We start from the raw sequence: 25,407 nt of genomic DNA, 5'->3' as shown, positions 1-25,407 counted from the left end.
CCAGGATGTAGTACACTGGGCACAAAGCCCCCTCCAGAACCAGTGGAAGAAGCCACCCACTTGAGAGACTGTGGCTTTGCACTCCCTAGGACCAAGCAGTGGGCAAACCAACCACTAGAGAGACTGTGGCTTTGCACTCCCCAAGACCAAGACTGGGCGAACCACCCACTGGAGAGTCTGTGGCTTTGCTCTCCCCAGGACCAAGCACAGAGCATGTTCCCCCCTCCAGGACAAGTGGTGTTGTACCATCTTCAGGCTGAGGTGCCCCCTGTTCCCCGTCCCCCTGAGGCTCTTGTGTATTTTCGACCTGATGCCCCTGCAGTCTTCTCTCCGTGTTAATGCAGGAGTCAAGTGGGGCCTTGGCCTATGTGAAGTGGCCCAGTGGCCCATGGACATTGTGGACTGGGCAGTGTCCTTCCATTTGTGTATACATAAATACTGTTTTGATTTTAGAGGACGTATTTCTAGTTTTTTTTATCTTATCACACTCACTTCAATCACTTCCTTTTGTCCTTGCATTATTCCTGAGGGCTACAGGGTGGTTGTGTAATGTTGTTGCATCTGATTGTGTGTATGGTGTTGGAGTGGGGGTGGGTGTGTTGCGTGTTGCGTGTGTGTGTCACTCTATTTTTCCTCCCCTCTCCCCTGTGTGCTAGGCGGCAGTACTCACCTTGGTCGTCTTCACCAGCGTTAGTATTCATGGTGTAGGATGAGGTAGACCAGCATGGGGAACACCGGCAGTTCAGGCTCCATGGCGTCGTGGTTGTTCCCTGAGTCTCCAGAGGTGAGTCGTTTACCTCCTGTGTTCTGTTTCCGCTGTGCTTTTGATGTCATTGGTACCGCCCCAGAAATGGTGGCGGATAGGCCTGTTGTAATACTGTGGGCCGTACATTGTCTTCCGCCTAGCTGTTGGCAGTTACCGCCGCGGTGCTTGTTGCTACCGCCGTGACGGTCGGTGTGTTAAAGTGGCTGTCTGTATGGGCGGTTTCCGCAGTGGTCATAATTCCATTTTTTTTAATGCAGGCTTGTTAGCGGTATTACCGCCGCTTTATGACCGACCGCCAGGGTGGTAATGAGGGCCTAAATGTTTTGTGGTGGCATTTCTTATATTCTGGGACATGGATTTATGATTTTGGGATTCTGTGACCTCAACATTTTCAGCATATGCAGCATATCCATAATCTGATGCATAATATGCAGATTTTAGAAAACAATTTATCTCAAATGCAACAGAAGATACTAAACACATGGCATCGTTTTTCTGCTCAGTGGAAAGCCATTCACAAAGTTGACTGGGCATCTTTCAATTGCAGATTGATGTATTTGGGTGTTTAACTGGTGCTAATGAGGTAAAATCTTTCCCAAGCAGTGCTAAAATGTGTACAAATTATAGAAAATAAAGGCCATCTTCATTTACAAGTACTAAGAGGCAGTTGCCCTCCCTTCACTCCCACCCCCAGCTGGGGGAACCCTGACACGGCCCCCGGGGGGCATGCCCCACAGTCTGAAGACCTCTGCAGTAGAGACTAGATGACAAGGGCAGCAACATGAGTGGCCACCAAACATTTCATACAGGCTCAATTTTCTCTTCTGTGAAGGAATCACTCTGAAGGACCTTAATGTTAATAGGAGTGAATTTGCCCATTTTAACTGTGTTTCTGTGCATATTTTTGCTTCCTGTCCTTAAGAGTACCATTAGTCCTGCATCCCTTGTCCGCTGACTGTGGGTGATAGGCTCAATGGAAATACTGTTCTATCCCTAAAGCCTTGCATGTTCCCCACAGTCACATTCAATCTGGTATGGTCCTCTGAACGGGGGGATAAAATCTCTAATCACTTAGGTAAGGGAACCTTCAGGTCCCAGATAGGTAGACTTCCACCCTTCCTGAGAACTAACACAAATTAACCAGGATGCATGTAAATTTTGCACATTTAGGCATTTGTCAAAGTTCATTTTGATGTTCTCAAAGATGCTACAACTCAGAACATTATCTGTCCTATAGGCGAGAAGGGTGAATACCAAATTGGTGGCAGCAGCACAAATAATACCATCCTTATTGACGTATGTGGCTCTGTGATAAAACCTGTTGAAGCTGGGGAGTAGAAATTTTAGTAAAACCACAAGCCTCACACTGTCTGTTCATACCAGTCAGCATAATGTTTACATTTCAGCTTGATGTAGGAATGTTTTTAACTATTGGAGCCTTGCTCCTGCACTTGACACATATCCCTTAGCGTTGATACAGGAAATAAGTCATTTCGTACAATATTTATAGCAATATCAGCAGTTGTAAAAAAAGCAACATTTTTTGCAGCTAAATCAGCTAGGGTGTTACCTATTGAACCATCGTCATGTGTATGTTGTTGCGTGGCACTCTTTAACATCACCACCCATTTAGGAATCAGTATGGCATTCAAATGATTTTGAGCATACTGTCTATTTCTAATAAGGGTTTCAGCGAATGTTACAAACCCCCTTTGCATCCATAAAAGCCCAACATCTTACATCACTCCAAATAGATAGCTTGAGTCTGTATACAAACTTGCAATCTTTTCTCTGGTTAGAATGCATACCCAGGTAAGAGCAATACACCATGCACCTCTAGTCAACTTCACAGTTTGCAAGTGTCTATTCTCCTCAATCTAATACATGGTGTATTGAGTGCAACCAGCAACTTGGGCACCAACATTATTTGTGATCCATCAACAAAATATGTTAAAGCTCAGTCAATAATAGCACCATCACCTAGGTTCGGTAGAAGTTTGGTCACACCCACAGCAAAAAAAATACAATCATAGTTTCCCTTTTCTCAGTGATGGGCATTAAAGAGGTACAAACACCCCAGTGTGTGCCAAATTGCAGGCATTCCATGCCAGAGTGACAAAGCTGAGAAGAATTAGTGCTCGCCCCCACACCTTGTGTGTAACCTGTGAAAGCACAAAATCATGTGGGGAAAAAACTTAGTAAAAAATACAGAAGACCAACATACCTAAATAGATTAAAACTGCATATCCATGAGAGGCATAGGCCAGAAACTCATCTAAACATATAAGTGGCTGGCCATTTCTTCATCGCAATTTCTGCAAGGGGACAGTGTGTCGAATTCAAGGATATACCTTGGTTCTAATTTCCTCAAAGATTTCTCTCTGTCACCTCTCCTTATATTATCAGCAATCCAGTCAATCACAATTTTTTTTAACCAAATCTGTCTGGCAGTTATGAGAAATCTTTTCTAAAGCATTTATAAGCATTCAATTGCACGTTACCATTCGCTGCTTTCCAAGTGGTGGGATCAGGGCCTTTTGTCATATGATGAGTTTCAGTTTCTCTTAAATAAAAAACCTACAGCACCATGTTTTTATATACTGCCAAAAATACATAAACACAGTACGAACCCACCAGGCAGGCCTATCATATCAGCAAATGGTAGCTTCCTTGAATATACTTCCATTTAGCTGGATTATTTCTTATGCCCTTATGTCCTTTGCCTTCCTTCGTACCGCAGAGCGGGTATGGATTTCATAACTGTGATACAGGATATTCCCTGCCAGTCCAGTTATGTCATGGTGACTATTGATGTCATGTCATTGTGCACATGTATAGCACATGATTTCGGCATAGGGGCATGCTGATATTTTTTCAAAGATAAAACATTGACCCTATATGACCATTCCATTATGTTGTTTGAAATGTTAAGGTTCTGTTCAGAGAATATTTTTTTCTTGTATGAAGATCAGTGGCTCAAACAAACCACAGGGACTGTGATGGGAAGCATCTCTGCTCCCAGTTATGCATGTATGTTCATGGGGTGGTGGGAATCCCAACATTTAATTTTATGGAAAAATTATATTGACAATCTTTTTGTCATTTGAGATCAGACAGAAAAAGTTTTGAATTAATTTTTTATATGACTCTAAAGTAATCAATTAAATTTGAAATTCAGCCACAAAACAGATAGGTCGCACCTGTGTATTTTGATCACTTTGGAATGAGGGATCTTGCACACGAGTCTGTTCGGAAAGAGCAGTGCAGGCCATAGCATTTTGCACGCAGACAGTCACCATGCACCAAACCCGAAATGGAGCCTCCTGTATGGGGAATTGTTCAGGGGAAAGAGGAACAGCAGCGCAATTCATGCTTTCAAAAAAGAACAAACCAATATGGTGGCTAGATTTAGATCTAGTGGATACCCTGCAAAACTGATAAAGGCAGCATGCAAAAAAAGCCTCCAGTCTTCTTATACTTAGGAGAAAGAACTAGGAGAACAAGACAGCAGTTTTAATACCACATACAACACTAAGGCCCATATTTATACTTTTTGACGCAAAACTGCGCTAACGCAGTTTTGCGTCAAAAAAATTAGCGCCGGCTAACGCCATTCTGAAGCGCCATGCGGGCGCCGTATTTATTGAATGACGTTAGCTGGCGTTAGCCGCCGGCGCCGTCTGGTGTGCGTTAAAAAAAACGACGTACACCAGGCAGCGCCGGCGTAGGGGGATATGGGGCTTGGGTGTCAAGAAATGGGGCAAGTCAGGTTGAGGCAATTTTTTCGCCTCAACCCGATTTGCGCCATTTTTTCTCACTCCCAACCCCCATAGAAATGACTGCTGTCTTAGCAAAGACAGGAGTCATGCCCCCTTACCCAATGGCCATGCCCAGGGGACTTCTGTCCCCTGGGCATGGTCATTGGGCATAGTGGCATGTAGGGGGGCACAAATCAGGCCCCCCTATGCCACAAAAATAAATTAAAAAAAACACTTACCTGAACTTACCTTAATGTCCCTGGGATGTGTCCCTCCAGCCTTGGGTGTCCTCCTGGGGTGGGCAAGGGTGACAGGGGGTGTCCCTGGGGGCATGGGAGGGCATCTCTGGGCTCCTTCAGAGCCCACAGGTCCCTTAACGCCTGCCTTTTGCAGGCGCTAAAAAACGGCGCAAAAGCGGCCGTACGTCATTTTCTTTGACCCGCCCACTCCCGGGCGTGAATTTTGCCCTGGAGTATAAATCCGACGCACATGCCTCGGAGTCGATTTTTTAGACGGGAACGCCTACCTTGCATATAATTAACGCAAAGTAGGTGTCCACGCTAAAAAATGACGCTAACTCCATGGACTTTGGCACTAGACGCGTCTAACGCCAAAGTATAAATATGGAGTTAGTTTTGCGTCGAAATTGCGTAAAAAAAAACGACGCAATTCCGGCGCAAACGGAGTATAAATATGCCCCTAATTCTCCCAATGTAGGGAAGATTTTGAAGACGTACTGGCACTTGATTAAAGCTGACAACGTAATTGGTAATCTGGTCAGTTCTTGTCCCAAGGTAACATATAGGAAAAGTTGCTCTTTGTGAGACATATTGGTGCATAGTTACCCTTCTAAGAACACAAGCTCATGGTTACAAGGCCAGTAAGGATGTTATGAATGTGCTAAATGCAAGGCATGCACACACAGTACCAACCAGAAAACCTTCAGTTTACCTACAGGGGGAAAGGTAAAGAACAGGAAGTTTATTAATTGCAATTCTGATTTTGTGGTGTATGTCATAACCTGCCCATGTGGACTCCAATATGTAGGCATCATGAGTTTCCCTGTAAAAAAGAGAAACAGGTTCACAATGGTGAGGTTGATGGTATGTCTTTCTTTGGCATTGACAGGGTGGTGCCAACTATAAGGGAAGGTGACAGAGAACACACCTTGAGGACAATGGAATCCGAATATATTGTTATTCTGAACAGCAAATATCTGGGAGGACTCAACAAGGATGAGGAACTTTTTGTACAAATAGGATAAAAACATTTCAACACTTTGATACCTACCTTTTAAGGAATGCACTTGATTGCAAAATTGGATTCTTATGATTTACCTGTTTGTGGCAATTTTATTTCAAAGCATGTTAAGATCATTAAGATGAGATATTTAGGCTAATATCTCTGTTCTTGAAAGTTTTTACTACTTATGTTTTGTTTTATTGTAATGTTTCTTCCCTAATTGTTTGTTTGCAATTATGTTGTCTGTTTGGGAATAAAATTACTTAGTTTTTGCTGGGGTCCAAAGGGTGTTACTAGGATATAAATTTTGGGTAAATCTTTTCAAGCATCAATAATCACTGGGCTTCAAATAAATTTCATATGGGAATTGGTAAGCTGGATTTGTGGAATGTATTTTGCAGTAATATGCTATAGCAATTGCCCACTGGGCGTCGTTGAAGTAGGCTGATCACACACGAAGAAACTACAAATCTGCAATTATATTTATCAAAAAATTAATAATACCATATGATGGGTGATAACACCCATCATGAAAATGTTATGGAAAGTTTTAATAACCCTGACCGGACAAATCTTTTTTTCATGTACCTTGAGCAGGGGTGTATATTTTTAATGGGAAATTTGGCACAAAATCACAGTTTTTGGCTATGAGGAAGACCATTTAGGTCAGAAAGTGTCAACCACAATAAACTTTGTGGAGTCACCATTTTGATGTGCTGACTGTTTAATTTCTGCATACTTAATTGGGAGGATCTTTGTGCATTATTAGTGGTTCCTACGCCTGTTGCTGTCCACCGCCCTACTTGGTGGATGAGTTCAGAGGAACTGCAGGACACAGTGGCAATATATATATATATATATATATATATATATATATATATATATATATATATATACATATGTGACACAAAATGAATCACACAAGAATTGAAGTTAGTGCAAATATGAGATTAAAGTGTTCTATCTAGACATTATTTTAAATGAAGATGCCCTTTTTCAGAAAGATTAATCTACTCTTTTGAAGTTAGTGTTAACGCCAGTTTTTATGGAGCCCTGAGTTACAGCCCTACAGGATGAAGATACAAATTTAACTTTGCTATAGAGGATTTCATGGGCAATGCAGTATTTTTTTTGTTTTTGTTTCATCTTACCAAGAGATTTAAATGCCCATATTGACTCTACAGAGGACACTGAAACCTCTACACTAATGGATGGACTTGCAGTGCTCTGCTCCAAACAGCTTGTAAAAACTCCTACTTGTGTGGTCGGTCATATGCTTGGCCCTTTTTTTGTTACTCATACCCTTATCAATGTTAGCGTGACTCTATCATTCACATGGTTTATTAACAGCAATATCTTTTCTGATCCATTTACCTCCTACACTGATAATATCATAGCTACAAGCAAAAACGTTCATGGAAACAAGTTACCCAAGCAAAATTTAGATAGGCTTTAGAAAGCTATAAAATACCTAGGGGGTCATTCTTACTTTGGCGGGCGGCAGAGGCCGCCCGCCAAAGTAACCCCGTCAGAACACCGCACCGCGGTCGAAAGACCGCTGCGGTGATTCTGAGATTTGCCCTGGGCTGGCGGGCGGCCGCCAAAAGGCCGCCCGCCAGCCCAGGGCAAATCAACCTTCCCACGAGGACGCCCGCTCAGAATTGAGCCGGCGTAGTGGGAAGGTGCGACGGGTGCAGTGGCACCCGTCGCATATTTCAGTGTCTGCATAGCAGACACTGAAATACTTTGCGGGGCCCTCTTACGGGGACCCCTGTAGTGCCTATGCCATTGGCATGGGCTCTGCAGGGGCCCCCAGGGGCCCCGCGGCACCCCCTACCGCCATCCTGTTCATGGCGGGTTTCCCGCCATGAACAGGATGGCGGTAGGGGGTGTCTGAATCCCCATGGCGGCGGAGCGCGCTCCGCCGCCATGGAGGATTCAGAAGGGCAGCGGTAAACCGGCAGGTGACCGCTGGTTTACCCTTTCTGACCGCGGCTGAACCGCCGCGGTCAGAATGCCCTTCGGAGCACCGCCGGTCTGTCGGCGGTGCTCCCGTGGCCGGTGACCCTGGCGGTCACCGGCCGCCAGGGTCAGAATCAGGCCCCTAGTCCTGGAGACATTAACTTCTTAGATGAAAAACATGAGGACTAGATCAATAGTGCCCTTAGTAAGATCACTATCCCATGTGAAATCAACTCTAATCATAGGTGGCCGTCCAGCTCTTGCATATAAGAGATTTCAAGAAATGTAAGAAAAAACCTGCTTAAGAAACTTAAATGTAAATGGAGGCAAGAATACAAGGAGGAGAACAAAATTAAATGCAGAATGACTTTTCATAAATGTAAATTGCAGATTAAGTTGGGTTAAGATGAGTTTTTCAGCCTCAAACAATTCTACATAGAAGGCCTTCTTTAAGTGAATATCTTAACTAACCCTAAGGGTGAAAAAAAGCAACTATCACATCTCACAACCCCACTGTATTGATTTGGTCATCTTCTTCAGGGTAAAATTAGAAACTAAATTATAGCTGTTTTCCAACTTATAAGGAGAAAAGAAAAATCTTCTGATCCTGGATAAAGCCAACGAGAAGGAGATCTTTAATGACTTTTCTTTTTTAACTAGACTGCAAGTGGACAAAGAACTTCCAAAAATACAGTCACACTCCTCTAGAGACCCTTGGTCTCCTGGATATATCAAATCAGTGGCAGATAGAAGAGTGCTTGTTCTCACACACATTTGTCTCAACTCTGTTTCCAACAGGACTGCCCCCTTCTAATTGGAAAAAGGCCACAATCAAACCTTTGCTAAAGAAGACCAACTTGGATCCTTCTCAGTTGTCAAATTATTGCCCCATTTCTTTGTTATCCTTCCAAACCATAATCCTAGGAAAACTGGTGAATATTCAGTTGTCTAAAGTCTTGGAAGACAACCACTTGCTTGATCACACACATTCAGGATTTGGAGCAATTATAACACTCACTAAGGAATTTTGGCAGTAATCGATGAGCTCAGAGGGATCATTGACTAGGGAGGGATGGCCACCCTGGTATTTGTGGATCTCTCTGCAGCCTTTATTATTGTCCTACATCCCATGGTGTTGTACGTGTTCATGGAATTTGGCATATGAGAACTGTCTGAGTACGGTTCAAATATTTCCTTGGTAATATAACTCAGCGGGTAGCTTGCCCTCCCTTTGAGTCACTTCACTTTGCTAGCTGTCATGGAGGACTGGAAGGTTCATCACTCAGCCCTCCACTATTTGATAGATATATAGCACCTATGGCGAAAAGTGTCAGAGAGCATGGGCTGAGCTTGATTTCCTATGTGGATAAAACTCAAATTGTGGTGTCAGTATCGCAGATCAGCGATATGTCCAGGAGAAAGTTTGAGGCTTGCATGAATGAATTAGCTGACTGGATGTAGCAAAACTATATTAAATTTCATGGTGAAAAAACTTAGGTTTTGATGTTTGGCAAACACACACCAGTCTGGTCTCCACTGTGGTGTACATAACAACCAGGCGAATTGACAACACCAGCAGATTATCCCAGAAATATTGGGGTTTTCATGGACAATCAATTAATGTTTACCAAACAGATTACAACGGTGGTTTCCACCTGTTTTGGAATTCTGCATGTGTTACACAAACTTTCCAGTGTTGGCGACTACCCTCAGGAAGGCATCAGTCTAAGCCTTGATTATTTCTAGAGTCAACTACAGCAATGTCATGTATTTTGGCCTCCCTCAATATCTCTTGCTGTGACTCTAAGATTGTTCAAAATGCAGCTGCAAGAATGATCCTAGGTATGAAGATATCACTTCAGGATCTATTTATTCAAGGGTGTTCACTGATTACAAGTGAGGGAAAGAGTAAGGTTTAAAATACTTTAGGCCAGATTTACAAGGCCCTAGCACCACCGAAGCGTCACTTTTTGTGACGCTCTGGTGGCGCTGTGCAGTGCACCACATTTGCAAGGCAACGCTAAGCCACTTTTGTGACTTAGCGCCACCTTGTAAATATGGCCTTTCCAATGCAGTTTTCTGCGTCAGAGGGGCATACAAATGTGTGTTGCTGTGGGCATTCCACTGTGACACCCTTTACTTTTGATGCTGCCCCAGATTTACAAGAAGGTGTAAATCTGTGACAGCGCCAAAAACTAACACTACCTCAAGGGCGGAGTTAGCATGGCACAACGTGAAGGAATGCTTTTATTCCTCCTCGTTTTTGCTTTTCCCATGTGTGCTGCATTCTGTAGCACACGGAGAAAGAGCAAAAGGCCATGAATGAATAATTATGTGCAAGAAGGTGTGCCTTACTGCACATAAACAATCATAAAAAAAATGTGATTTGCCACTTCTATGTGTGCTGCATTCTGCAGTACACATAGAAGTGCCAAATCACCATTGTAAATTGCCTATGTGAAGGAAGGGGTACCTTCCTGCACATAAATATTCATTCATGCTCTTTTGCTTTTTCTATGTGTGCTGCACACAGCACTATGGTACAAGGGTGCCTGCGTTGGCAGCTTAATTTAGCGCCAGCGCAAGGAGAAACACAAGGATGCTCTGTATTTCAAGCAATATGGTGCATCCCTGCGTTCTTAAAGTGATGCGGTGTGGCACTGCAAATGTTAGTAAATCTAGCACTTTGTTTCACACAGGAAGACTACAGCACCTCTGGTCCTAGCTTCATTAGCAGTAAAATTCAAAAGAATAGCCCCTGGTCGTGCCTTCGCTTTGTCAAAAGGTACTTAGTTGTACTACCTAAGATAAGACTTGACAAACAAGGTGGACGATCTTTCTTGTTCTCTGGACCAACTTTGTGAAATGCACTTCCACTGGTTCTTAGGTGAGTTGATAATCGTCTGTCATTACGGAAACAGCTGAAGACATGGTTTTTCTCACAGTTTTTCTAAGAGTTGCATCTCTTCGGTACTGTATGTTTTTAGCACTGTGACACCTTCGGGCAGCTGTAATTTTGTATTCAATCATTTTGGATTTTCTGTGACACTGACACCTGATATATTTAGAGACTATTACCATTTACCACACTAAAAGAATAATAGATGGATAGAATGTCAATTCCTAATAATACGGCTCTTAATTTATTCTATTCATGTGTTTTCTCATATAGAATGCAAGAGTCTGTAATACAGTTCTATGTATGCTTTTAACAACAGGTTCACCGTTCAGCTGCAATTCTAATTATAAGCTATAGTCATATATATATTTTCCTATACTATGCTGCCAATTCACACCTACATAATGCACCCGAAATGGATTTTGCTAACAAGAACCAAATGTCGACCTGGTCCTATATCTGCACAATAGGCACCATCTACTTGGAATATTTCATAGATTGCATACATACCCTATGGAGCGTTTAAACAAGACATTACTAGCTAAAGGCAAACATCAGAGCTTACTTTGGGATTGCTAGTAATGATGTGTGTAGGGCACAGAGAAGTGGAATCTATTTATTTAATAGTTATTTATCCATGTATAGTGTACTGGCGGTGCGGCTTGCGCCTTGCTACCACTTCACACTTTTAGAAAGGCCACGGTCGTAGAGATCATTATTGACTTAAGAGTCAGGAGCTGGCATTTTGGAATGTGGTCGGGTTGTTAATCATATAGGAACTGCGGATGGGGCTTATACAGGATCTTGTAAGCGATGGTTAATAGTGCCAGGTCTCAGCCTGAAAGTATGCGGTCTCATAGATGTTTTAAAATGTATTTTTTTTAAAGATTATTGAATGTGAATGTTGTCGGGGAAGTGCATAATGAAACGCGAACACCACCAATTCGTACAGTTTATGGAAACCACCAAAAATAAAGATATTTTAATCTAATGCAGAATAGTCGGTCATTTTTGTGCTATGATTCATAAAGGTGGCCTCTAATATATAACGATGACAACACAAAATGATTCAAATCTTATCTACTAATACCCGTACATTGCCGGCATATTTTATATTACTGAGTCTCTACCATGCTTTTTTCAGACCTTTCCTTCCTGGCCTTCTTTTTTTATGGTGTCGCTGTTCTGTTGGCTCCATTATCTGAACGCTATCTGCACCCATCACCCAGAAAGTACTTAAAATACTTCTAAACTGTATTCCTCCCTTTCTTTAAATTCTCAGTTTTATTATTTTTCCAGATTTCTTCCGTTTCTCAGGCTTTGACTTTTTATTTTACTCTGAAATATATGATTCCTCTTTTTTACTTTGCTTTACTTTACTGTGTTGCGTTCATCCTCTTTGATTTTTTCATTAGGTATTCTATTAGTTGTTAATATTATTCTCTGTACTGCTTGAGTTTACTGATTGAGCAATCAATCTGTCCACAACTTGGAACTGATTCTGTGAATATACATGTAATTAAATCATGAAAGATAGAAGGAACTTTGCCATATATTAACTGACCCATCAACCTCTACACATAATTTATCAAATGTAAGTACTGTACTCAGAATAGTAGTGCAGAAAAAAGCAAGTTGCTACTTTTTAATTGCACTATCAATCCTTTACTAGTGTTCCTAGTTTTTGATGCTAATTAATCTAATACACAATAGGTGTCACTTTCGACATCTGGAAGGAGAGGCTGTGCACGTTTAGGAATACTAGAACAGTTTCATAGATTTGCTCTTTACTGCAGGCTGTTTCAGTCGTTGTGTGAAGGCAGTAAGACAAGAGGTGGGAACAGGAGCTAATTTTGGGGAACCAGGATGTAGTTTTTATTACACACTTTGACCAAGAGAGAGAAAGACAAAAAAGAAAGAAAGAAGGAGATAAAGAAAGAAAGAAAAGTAGTGAAAAAGGGAAAAGTGTGCGTTTTTATAGTCACTTGAGATAACTAGCTATCACTGATGAATTTCTATGGTTTAGTATGTTTAAATTGTGATCCTAACTATAACGTCTTAGTAATCTTTTTTGAGTGAATTTCTCTGTTTAAAAAAAATATTTTTCCTAACTATAACGTCCTTGTAACCTTTGTCTTTTTCAGTGAATTTCTATGGATTTTTTAACGTATAGTAATTACATTACTACACATTAATCCAACCACTGCTGTGCATGGCCTTTGGCTATGTGTGGCAGCAGGTGGTCACAAGGCCTGGTCTGTGGCCAGGCCCTGAGGTCAACGCCCTATAAACACCCAACCTTACACCGTGCATGGCCTTGGCCCATGCACAGTTGAGGTAGTCTGTAAGACCTGGCCTGCAGCAAGACCCTGCAGCCAACCCCCATATTCATCTAACTTCATGCTCTTCAGCCTTTTGACAGTGCACAGAGGAAGTTGGCCAGGGCCTCTCTGGGTGTTAGAATAGGTGTGAGAGGGTGTATCTGGGGGTGAGAGTGGCTGTGAGAGTGCCTTTCTGACTGCAAGAGTGTGTCCATCAGTGTTTTAGTGGGTGCATCAGTGTCTCCTCAAGTCTGTCAGTGGGTGTATGAGGCTGTCAGTGAGTCTGTGAGTGGGTGTACAAAACTGTCAATGGGTGTGTAGTGGGTTTGTGAGAGTCTGAATGGTTCTGTGAGTGGGTGTGTAACTGTCTGAGTGTGTCTGTGAGTGGGTGCGTGAGTGTCTGACTGGGGCTGTGTGTGTGTGCATGAGGCTCTGAGTGGGTCTGTGAGTGGGTGTGTGAGTGTCTGAGTGGATCTGTGAGTGGTTGCATAAAGGTCTGAGTGCATGTGTGAGTGGGAGAAATTGATTTAAAAAGAGACAGAAAGAGAAAGAAAACGAGAGCGAGATGGAGTTTTTTAGGCTTTGATGTGTGAGACACTTAAAATGAGATATTTATGTCCAATTTAAAAAACGGTATTTGTCATTTTTAAACATTAAATTAATTTGTACTTTAAAAAAAATTAAAAAAAGAGGGAGGCAAGTCTGGTTGGACTCGAACCCTGAGTTGTCAGTTTGAAGGTCTGCAACCTTAATACTGAGCTAGAGATTAAAAAAAAAAGATTCCAGCCCTTTATGAGCTACCTGGGAATTCGAGGCAGCCCTCACTGGCTCCCCTGTGGTCCCTCCTTATTTATTTATTTATTTATTTATTTATTTATTCATTCATTTACTTTTTTAAATGCTCTTTATAGGCTATCTGGCACCATGGAAAAGCCTTAAAGCTTCCCTCACAGTGCCATTGCTTCAGCAAGCACGGAGATGCTTTACCAGCAGCTCCTTGCTTACTGAAGCATTTTTTCTCTGTCCCCTGCATGTGTGCAGGAGACAGAGATGAAAGCTTTGGTTTTTGATAGCGAGACCTGCTTAACCGGTCCCGCTGTCAAAAACCAAAGTGTTTGATGTGGCTTGGGTGCAGCTGCAATGCTTCACCCTCTCCCCTTCTCACTTTAACTGACTCTGGGATGGGGTCTCCAAGGCCAATTAAAGGTCTGTAGGCTGCAAACCCTGCCCCTTAATATATATGTTTTGTTCTAGGGGATGAAGTCACCAGAGTCTGAATGCCAGCACTACACTGCTCACACCAAAGGCTGTCATGGTATTGGGTTAGCAGCCTGCTAGAGGGTTGGCCACAGACCCCAGAGGTTGGCCAAGACCTGTGGCCAACATCCCGCTTTTCATGGTCAAAGGCTGTGTCCAGCGTGTGGTTGGATGCCTGTAAGGAGTTAGAAGCAGAGCCTGGCTGCAAGACAGGCCCTGCAGATAACCCTAGAGCAGGCATGACCAACAGACATGTGGAGTTTGGGGTTGGCTGCCTCTGGATGGTTGCCTTTGGGGAGTTGGATGCAAGGCCTGACCCTGCAACCAACCCCATGCTGCATGTGATGAAAGGCTGTGCACAGCAAGGAGTAGGCTGCCTGTGGTGGGGTTGACTGTCTCCAGATGAGTTGGCCACAAGGCCTGGCCAAACCCCTGCGACATATGGCTAAGGCTTTGCATGGCAGGGAGTTGGTAATAAAATATTACTTTAGGATAAAAAAAGGACTAATAGAAATACGCTGTTAGAAATGTGGTTTCTGGTTGGCTAGGGTGTACACCTACCACTCTAGTCAGGGCAAGAAAGTTACTAACAAAGATAACCTCTGCTCACCCCCTGGTAACTTGGCACAGAGCAGTCAGGCTTATCCCCAGATGTCACGTGTAAAGCGTTTGTGCAACACACTCACAACAGTGGCACAATAAAAACACCACAAACGATACTTCACACAGGTTTGTATAAAGAATTGTTTCTTATATTGTCATTATATTCTAAAAACTACAATGTCACAAATCATAAGTACTGTGCGTAACTCAGGTCAAGGTAAAGTGAAGGTGTCATACATTAGGGCAGTGGTTCCCAACCTTTTGACTCCTGAATACCCCTACTGAATCATTCCTGGAAGTTCCTGGAAGCCGGGGACCCCCAAGCAATTTGTACAATTTAAATTGTAAACAGTACAACAGTAATTCATAAAAAATATAAGTACACACTAAACAAATACTCAAATTACTAAAGATATAAATATTTTATATTGTAAAAAGTTTTTAAAAATCAAAACATTTTAATGGGAAGGTTGGCGCTGCATCTTGGCGACTAACTTTTCAATGTTTGGTTTTATTTAGGAAAGTAGAATCCTCGGGTCAGACTCTACATTTCCCAAGCGGTTTCCGTTTTTATTATTAGGTACATAAGATCTGAGAAAGCTTTTTCACATAAATATATGGTGGGGAAAGGAAGTAAAGCCATAAGGGCCTCTCATTTCTCCACAGCTTATCTGTCACATGTAATTCGTTTGTTTTATAGCACCTCTCATAGTAGTGTAGGGTGTCGGAGCACTTTACAGGGGACTACAAGGTGGAGGATTCACATGTCATCCATACTTGTAGGCATTTTCTAAGAGTGCTTGGTCTGGAGAAGCATAAATTCAGAACACAACACAGTGGTTAGCATTGATTTTACTTATAATAATGTATTTCTACACAGGCAAAGCATTTGTAACACCATAAGGACAAGAAAAGACTGGGACAAAAACAACTTTCTAGTTTACATACAGCTCTTTGATGGCAGTTCATAGCTCACTGTGCTAGATTACGATTGTAGCTTATGAACTGCACAGTAACAAAGGAATCTTGGGGACAAAAGCAGAAACCCACTGTGCTAAGCACATAAAATACTGTTCTTTGCATGATACATGTTCTTTGCTGCAGGCATATTTAACATATGCGCTATAAAAGTGTCACTAGACAAAACTGTCATCTCTCTCTACAGCAGGGACATCAATCACTAGAGTTATCTTGACACTTTTATTTGTGCCTGAAAGGTGCAGGATGTACAAGAACATTGCAGTGCTTTTAAAGCTGCTGCATGAAGGAAGTAATACACATAAAAACACACGCATTTTGTCAAAGGCCCCCACTGGAGAAGTTCCTTCCGCCGGGCCCAGGCCTACTGAGCCCCCAGGAATGTGTCACGGACCCCTGGGGGGGCACAGACCACAGGCTGGGAACCACTGGTGTAGGGTGTAGGAGCACTTTACAGGTGACTACAAGGTGTCGGATTCACATGTCATCCACACTCGTAGGCATTTTTTAAGAATGCTTGGTCTGGAGAAGCATAAACTCAGGATTCAGAACACAACACAGTGGTTAGCATTGACTTTAATAATAAGAATGTATTTCTACACAAGCAAACCATTTTTAGCAGCATAAGACAATGAAAGACTGGGAAAAACAACTTTCTAGTTTACATACAGCTCTTTGATGGCAGTTCATAGCTCATTGTGCTAAATTAACTCATGAACTGCACAGTAACAAAAGAATCTCTGAACTATCTTTGAGTTAAAACTGTCATTAGACAAAACTCCCATCTCTCTCTCTCCAGCTCATTAATCACTAGAGTTATCTTGAAGCTTTTATTTGTGCCTGAAAGCTGCTGGATATACAAGAACTTTGCAGTGTTTTTAAAGCTGCTGCACGAAGTAATAAATATAAGAACACATTTTTGTCAGAGGACCCCACTGGAGAAGTGCTTTTCTCCGGGCCCAGGCCTGTTGACTCCTGGGAATGTGTCATGAACTCCGGAGGGGCCGCGGACCGCAGGTTCAGAAGCACTGTATTAGGGCATAAACTGGTATAGTTAAGCACTTGTACCACCAAGCTTCATCATAAACACATGAGGCATGATAATTGGGCACTCTACGTAAATACTGCAGTATTACTCACTATTCTAGGCTCTATGAGACCCTAAGTGTCATACATTAGTAATACGCCAGGTGTAAAGCGCAGCCGTAATAACACATGAATCCCCACGGATCACAATAATTTAAATGCCCTGACAAGACCATCATCATACAGATTCCTGAGGTGCCAGAACACATGCATGCCTACTACGTGTTGTATGGTACTTCATTGTGCACCCTGAAACTGATTGTATTTATGTGAGAAAACCAAGAAGGTTGTATGGCGCAGAAGCCGCGTGCCTCATAGGGTAAATATGGTAAATTTTGTGAAATTCTATAGAACCACGGAGTGCCTGAATCGGCAAGAAATGCCCCCAAGTCCAGTCCACAGGTAAGGAAAGAGGGGGGTACAGGCTTAGCAGAGTGTTGCTGGGGACACCCTCCTTGGGCCTCCTTTCCTGTGTTTAGGACTGCAGAAGTAGCACACGTCATCAGCTCCAGCTTCCCCAGTAGGAGGGGTCAGGTAGGGAGGACTTTGGCAGGAACTCCCCCTGTGCTGCAGTAAGCTTTCAGGGAGTGCAGCACTGACCAAAGGGGGGCTTGTGCAGGAATGGTGGCAAGCCTCGTTACCGGGGCCTATGCTTCTTTCCACATCACTGCTCTGAGTTGGAGCCAGATGGGTGAGTCCCAGGTTCCTGGCCCGCCCCAAATTGTTACACGATGCAGCTTCATCTGGGCTGTGCTGTGAGGCAGGGTGGTAGCCTCTTTTTTACAGCTGCTCTATGGTTGCGGGGACACAGGTGACTCAACACAGCACTCTTGCTACCAGTACTGCATTGCAATGATGGAGGGACACTCCACATGACCTTAACAAAATAAAGTGCTCAACATGTACTGATGGGGAGGTGAATCACTCACCATATGCTGTTGTTTGGGCACTCAAACGGAGGCCAGTCTCTGAGTCCTACTGCATGTTTTAGTCTGCCCTTTAAGATTCCCTTTAGAGGTCCAGGGAGTTTTCTAAACCAGGAGGGGCAGCCCACAAGCCCTTTGGAGAGTACCAAGGGCACCCAGCAGAGGGTGGTAGACAGGCAGGCCAGCATATCAAAAGTTATCAATTTCAAAGGCGATCCCTCATGGCAGTCCCACAGCAGGGTTCAACTAGACCAGAAACAGGGAGCAGCTTTCAGCAGTGTAATAAACTAAGAAAAATCAATCCAGTGAGTCTTTTAGGCTACCCGGTACTTCAGGCAGCAGGGCAATAACCGAGGAGCAGTCCAGATGAGTCCCTTGTGCAGTACAGCATTCCCTCTGGTCAAGATGTGGTCCCAGGTACAAAAGCACTCTAAAAATCATGGGGTCCGAGCCCCTGTACTTACGCTCCAAAATGTGTTCATTCAGGGGGTGACTTCAAAGGAATCCTTTCAGTAGTGGGTAAATCAGCCCGTTATGTGAGGCAGGGACACAGCCTAAACAAATATAAGTGTGCCCCACCTCCCTTTCTGCCAGCCCGGGAAGACTATCATTATGAAGATGCACCCGGCCCCTCCTTTGTGATGGCTGGAAAGCATGCTCAAAGTGCAGCTGTCACACAGCCCCAGATGTGGATTGGAGTCAGGCTGAAAAGCATATAGAGTTATAAGCACAGAGAAATTACCACTATTTAAAAGTGGCAGTTCTGAAATAGTAATGTAAGATCCAACTACACCAGTAAGCAACTTTCTTACTGCCATTCCAAACATACAAAACAAGCCCACAGTACTCTTTCCAGATCAGAAAACAACACTTAATAATATATAAGGAAATTCCTAATGCTAACCTATGAGAGGAGCATCCTTCACAGTAGTGAAAAAACAAAGTATGCTGTTTGGACATGCAAAACATAAATGTACATATTCTACCTTTTACAGACACAGTACCCTGCCTATAGGGCTATCTAGTGCAAAGAGAACAGATGATGGATAGGATGTGAAAGGAATCAAACATTCACCTCAGTCATAGATCTGGGTTTAATCCATCAGTTTTTTGCTTGCAATGCCATTCCAGTTTAGGCCCAATCGTATGCAAATCAGTCTTGACCCTGTTCCCTATGGGAGCAGTCCAGACTGAACTGCCAGACCGGGTCCTCCCTGAACCAGAAACAAGCATCCTGGGACTGGTTTCGATTTTCATCCCTCCTCAGCCAGGTTAGCTTGAATCTGGTGGCATCGCAAGCATGGAACCCATGACAGGGCATACCCTTCTCACTTAGGGAGACAAATGCAAACAGATGAATGTGGAACAAATCAAGCATTCACCCCCACTCACGGATCTGGGTTATCTAGGTCCTATCTTAGGGGTGACTTAAGTGTAGTAAAAAGGGAGTTTAGGCCTTGAAAAATAGTTTGAAATGGCAAGTCAATGTGGCAGTAACCTGGCACGCAAGCACTGCCGTGGCAGGCCTGAAACAAGTTTGAAAGGCTATGTCTGTGGGTGGGGCAATCAGCGTTGCAAACCCACTAGTAGCAATTAATTTACAGGGCCTGGGTATATGGTATATGTCTGGGACAATATTCAAATTTTGACTTTAAAAAAACACAGATATTCACCGGTTGTAGTTAGCAGAGTTAACTATAATTTGAACCCCCACCATGTACTGCTTATAACCTCAAATATTACCCTACTCATGACATGTTCTATGACATAATTTATGACACCTCAAATGAAATCTTGGATGGCCCTTGGACAGCCTCCAAACTTCTTTTGTAAATAGTACTCTAGAAAAGAGTATGGCATTGGAGATAACAAAGTAAGTACAAAATAGTCCAGAACAATATGAAGCATCAGTAATGCCAGCACACATCCAAATTGCTTAGTTGTAGCAAGTTTGTGTTATGTGCAACAATGACCCTATACAATACAATTAATGTGTAGCTGAGTTCCCATTCACATATAGATCCCTACTGCACATGGTGCTCAATCTGTATACATCTGTTAAGGGAAAAACAAGTTCTTCCAGATACTAAACTTCTATTATACAACTAATGCCCTACAATGGACAGCCTTTAACTGTATCAAAACCTTCACCGTCAGCTCAAGTGAGAAATGAAGTGGATCTGAGTAGAAAAGTAGGAACAGTAAACAGTGTTTACTCTATGGTGTTTACTCTGTACCACACTGTTTCCAGAAAGTGAAAACAAAAAGACTGTGTAGTTTTCCAGTGTGGAGAACTTCTCACACATAAACATAGGGAGTGCATAGTTGTAAAAATCCACATGCAGTTTTGGAATACTAAAAGGTAGCAAACTTAAACAAAAATGTAAGTTCACCTTTGTGAATCAGGCCCTCAGTTTAATAAAAATGCATACAGTGAATATTGCGATGGTGCTGGGCGGGTGGGCCCAAGTGCATGGGTAGTGCAGGGGTCCCCTTGAGGCCCCCTGCACCTGTTCTCTTCCAGCCTTGTTACTGCCATGAAATCGCTGGTGAAGAATAATGTCATAATCCCCAGGGAAGCGCTGTTTGCAGTGCTGCCCTGGCAGATTAGGATCTCCTCCACCTCCAGACTGCCAGGATGCAAGATCCTGGTGGAGCTGGTGGTTCCCTGGCAGTAGACTGGCAGGGTTGTAATGTGGCGGTCTGGCCTCATTATGAGTGTGGCTGTCAAGGGACCACCACACTTGCGGTGGCGGCCCGGACCAACATACTCGTAATGAGGCCCATTGTGTGATTGATCCATCCCAACATTTTTATTTCTTTATCACTTCTATGTGTTGTTATCATTCTCTAAACATCATGGAGGAAAAAAGAACTTCCAAGTGGAGACATATTTCTCTAGCTCATTCTTCAGATGAGGAAAAAGGAAAGGTAAGCAAAGCTGCTTCATAACTCTCATTTTGATAGGTCTTGATCTGAGGAGGCTTTTGTATTCCTTGTGCTTACCTAAATTTATGACTTGTCAACTTGCTCTCATCTTGTGTGGGTGGCCAGCCCTTGCAGACTCTGTTTTTCATTTTGATTATATTTTCTGTACTTGAGATGTCCCAGTCTTACCTTGGTGTCATTTTTTTTCATTGCTTTAATAAATTTAATTTCACAGTTCCTTCTCTTATTGTCTGACTTCCTCCTGGTCTTCAGCAGAGCCAGATGTTGCCACCTGCTTCCCCAGATTTATCTATTAATGATGGACAAAGTGTAGTCTACATGAAGGCCTTTATCTGGAAATCTTTTTTTTAATCAATGTGCTAAAATTACGGACTGATTTGCCACCTTGCTCCTTTTAAAGTCTTTCTCTTCTCAGCTCTATGGCCAAATGGAGCCTGGCTCTGATGGAGGCTGTTTACATTTTACTTATTTTTTTCATTGGCTTGGAATTTATTTCTTTTTGTACTTTATTTGAAGTTACCTGTTCTCACCTTGTTTTTATTTAATTCATTGTTTCAGTTCATTTGTTTTCGCCGTTTGTATTTTTCCCCTTATTGCTTAACTTCTGCCAGGGTTGGATGGAGTGAGGTATTGCTGTATGTTTCCCCCATGCTGACTTAACTATTTAATGGAGGCCACAGCCTTGATCTGGAGAAGGTTTTTTTAACCAATATACTTACCTAATGATAATATTTATTAACTTGCTCCTTTTTGAATTCCTTGTAATCTCAGTACTTCATTGGGGGATGGCTGGGCCTTGCAAACCTAATTTTTATTTTATTTTTATTTTCTTTAGCTTAGAGTCTGGGCCACTTGAATTATGGGATTGTTCAGCCTCTGTTTTTTTTTCAAAATTGTAGAACTGTCGCATTTGCCACATAATCCATCATCTGATGCATAATCTGCAGATAATTTTTTTTTTTGTTTTAGCTCAAATGGTTCAAATGTTATTAAAAATGCAGTAATGCATGTTGACGTGCAGTGGAAGGCCCTTTGCAAAGGTCTACTGGTTACCTTTCAGTTGCTCATTTCTATATTTTGGTGTTAACCTGGAACTAATGAGGTGAAACGAATGCCCAGACAGAGCTACTAAGTGCAATAATTGCACAATAATGAGGTAATACTATCACCAAATGTTTTGGATTATTCTGAATAATTTGCCTTTTCCTGCCACATAATTTGTCCCTCTTCTGCTGCATAATTCCAGCGACCCTGCTTATAGTTAATTTCTTTCTACCTTATTTGAGGTTGTCTACTTTTACCTTGCTTTTATTTTGTTTACTGTTATATTTAACTTGAATTTGAAGTTTGTATTATTTTGTGTCCTATTTGGCTGACTTCTGCCTGGCGTTGGGCCGAGCTGGACATCACCGCTTGATGCTCTCTCATGCCAACTCAACTTTTTTAAGGCAAATGCTGGATGGTCTATCTGGAGAAGATTTTTTTACAAATGGTCTTACATAATGATATTATTTGTCACCTTGCCCCATTTTAGGTTCCTTGTATTCTGAGCCTTCTGTTTGAGGGGTGTCTGGCCCTTGCTGACTCTGTTTTCATTTTCATTATATTTTCTTAAGTTTAGAATTAATTTCATTGTATCTTATTTGATGTTGCCTGGCCTCACCTGGGTTTTATTTTATTCATTCTTTTAGTTAATTTGAATTTTATATTATTTTTTATTGTTTTATTCCCTTATTGCCTGACTTCTGCCAGTAATCACTGTCTGCTCCCGTGATTTCTGATTCAATGGCTTAATGGCAGCTCGAGACTGCTACTCACAGCAAGCATGCCGTGATGCACCACAGGCAAGCCTGTCTGCACACTGACTTATCTCACTATGCTTCCAGTTTCCATTAGAAGTTTACCTTTCATGTCATAAAAGAGACCTGAAAGATGGTCACCAGGCTAGATCTTTTTACCCCTAACTTTAATCTGAGTTTACCACTATGGGTTTAATAAATGTCTATATTTAATGCCTTTAATAGACTGATAATCCTGCCAACTCTACCAACAATAATATTATCTCAAGTCACTTAGAGAAAGTAAAATGGAAACCAGTTTGGACAATTAGACCCAATTTAAATCAGAAAACTATATTATCTCTAATATCAGTAATAACATAAAACTGGGATCTGGGACATACATTCAGCAGTGAAAAACAATGCTTTGCTTCAAGCGTTCCTCAATAATAAACAGCATGATCTCTTCTTCCCCACTAGAACTTGGCTTACATCAGATTGCAACCTAATATTAGAATAGCTAGTCCTCACTAATTATAAACACTTGAGTATGACCTTCATGATAAACGTGGTGGTGGGGTAGGCCTGATTTATCATGAGTGATTGAAATTTAATAGTTACCCATGGACCCAATCTCACAAACACGGACTCCTTTCTCTTTTTTAGAGCTTAAACCCAATCAACGTTTAGGGTGCATCATGAGTAATCAACCACCCAGACAACAGCACAGTATTTTTATGGCTTAAAGATTTAATTAGATTCACATATCCCATGTCAGTCCTTGGTACCTTTAACGCATGGGCAGAATCTACAAATAATCCCTTAAACATTTAAATTGCCTTGCTTCCGTGGGATTAAACCAGTTAGTGAACGTTCCTACCCACAAGATGGATCATATCCTTGATCTAGTACTTAATTTTTCTAAATCCATTTCCATTTTCTTAACTATAGATGTACTGTGGTCTGACCATTTATTGGTCATAATTAGCATTCATGTATACTAGAGCAATATAGTAGGCCAACTATGAATTGAAATATCTACTGGTAGCTCAAAGCAGTAACTACTGCAAAATGTAATACAATCTTGTCTAAAATGGCAACTTGTCAAGATCCTTCCATCCTGCCATCAGGTGGCACTACCTGAAAACCTTCTTTTACCTTGCTCCTATCAAGAACACTAGCTTAAAACCAGTGCCACATTCCAATATCCCTTTACAAGCTAATGCCCTAATACTCTTTGAAAACAGATCCAGTATCTTCTTGACAACTAATGGTTTATTGCATACTTGTGTGCCTTCCCATAGTTGAGAGCTTCAGTGGAGCTTTTCAGTGAATGCATTCCCCTGTGCTCCACTGTATGAATCCAGCCACATTTCAGAAAACCCTGTAATCCATGATCTATTTCGAAGTTTCATTCTTTATACCTGTTGCTTCCCGGAGCCTTCATGCACTCCATCAGGCAGAGAGAGGGTTAGGTCTTTAACTGCTTTCACCTGAGCTCTGATGAAGCTAATTCACACATGTTCTGTGTTCCATTCACCTTTTCTGTATTCCAATCAATCTGTGTGTGGCTGTGAGATGGAAGGAGGAATTTAGGACTGCATTATACATACAGAATTTGTGCTTCAACCGTTGTTACTGAGAGGTCCTATTTTTACCTGCAGTTGTCTGCACTGGTGTGAGACCAAAAACCTGAGAAGACTTCTGCATTCTGCTACTGTTTTTTGCAGTGCCTTGCTTTCCTGAGGCTGCTGTGGGCAGCATTGTGCTTTTTATCTTTCTTCCTTGCTTCGCACACTGACCCAGATTCCTTTACTCATGCTTGTCACCTATTTGTCTCCTTACCTCTTCTTAAAACAACTCCCTGTCCTGTGACAACAGCTTATTATTTTGAGCAGCCTAGTATCTACCTTGCCTTCTCACATTGCTAAGTATTACCTCTAGAACCACCTTTCCCTGCCTATGCTCTCTGACCATAGTCAAATATTAAGAGGTGCTGACAATAATGATCTCATTAGTAATTTGCATCCCGTTCACGCCTCCTTTGTGTAAAGCTGAATTGAGTAATACTTTTGACTGCAAAGTTGAAAATAAAATATTTAAATAGCCCCAGTTTACAGAAGCGCTCAATGAAAAGTAGTCAAAAAAACATAGTAAGAAATTGATGGAAAATGTATAGCTAGCAAGATAGATTGGCTTATTTAAGACATGTGTAAAAAAAAAAAAAAAAAACTTGTCACGGAGGAAAAAATGTCTATCTTGGCAAGTTCCACCAAACCAAGCCAAGAAAAATGGCCCAGGAATTCTTTAAAATGACAGACTGCCTTTGAAAATCCTCTTTCAATAGTAACTTTAGGCTGGATTTAAACTTTAGTGGATGGAGTAAAATCAGTTATGGAGGACTTCACATCTGCTAACCTACCTTTACTCTGCTACCCAAATATAGAGTTCACCACTAATCATGCCATTACCCCTCTGGGTTTTTATGAACTGCCATTAAGGACATTTAAACATTTGGTGTGCATCTGTCATTGGTGACGGATGGTGACATCACACTTTTCAAAGTTTATTTTTTCTTAAAACAAATTTGCAAAGCAAGAGTGTTCTACAAAAGAAAAAAATTATTGGCCCCTGTAATATGGGATTTTTCTCCAATGGTGTTGTGGTTCTTATCCTGGTAGTGGCAGATAGTAAAAAAAAAGGCATACAGCCACCCACCCTAAATGTAGCAGACTGTTAGATTGCTTACCTCTGATGGCCCATACCCCGTTGGATGAAGGTTTCAGCTGACAGTGTACATTTTACTCTGTCTGTCTAAAGATGGTGGTCTGCCTGACTCTAAATCAAGCAGGTGGACTAAGAGGTTGGTGCACACAGTACTC

This window comes from Pleurodeles waltl, chromosome 5 (assembly GCF_031143425.1).
Source record: "Pleurodeles waltl isolate 20211129_DDA chromosome 5, aPleWal1.hap1.20221129, whole genome shotgun sequence".
Lineage (NCBI taxonomy): Eukaryota > Metazoa > Chordata > Amphibia > Caudata > Salamandridae > Pleurodeles > Pleurodeles waltl.
The sequence above is the reverse complement of the archived record's forward strand: the minus strand, read 5'-3'. Positions refer to the sequence as shown.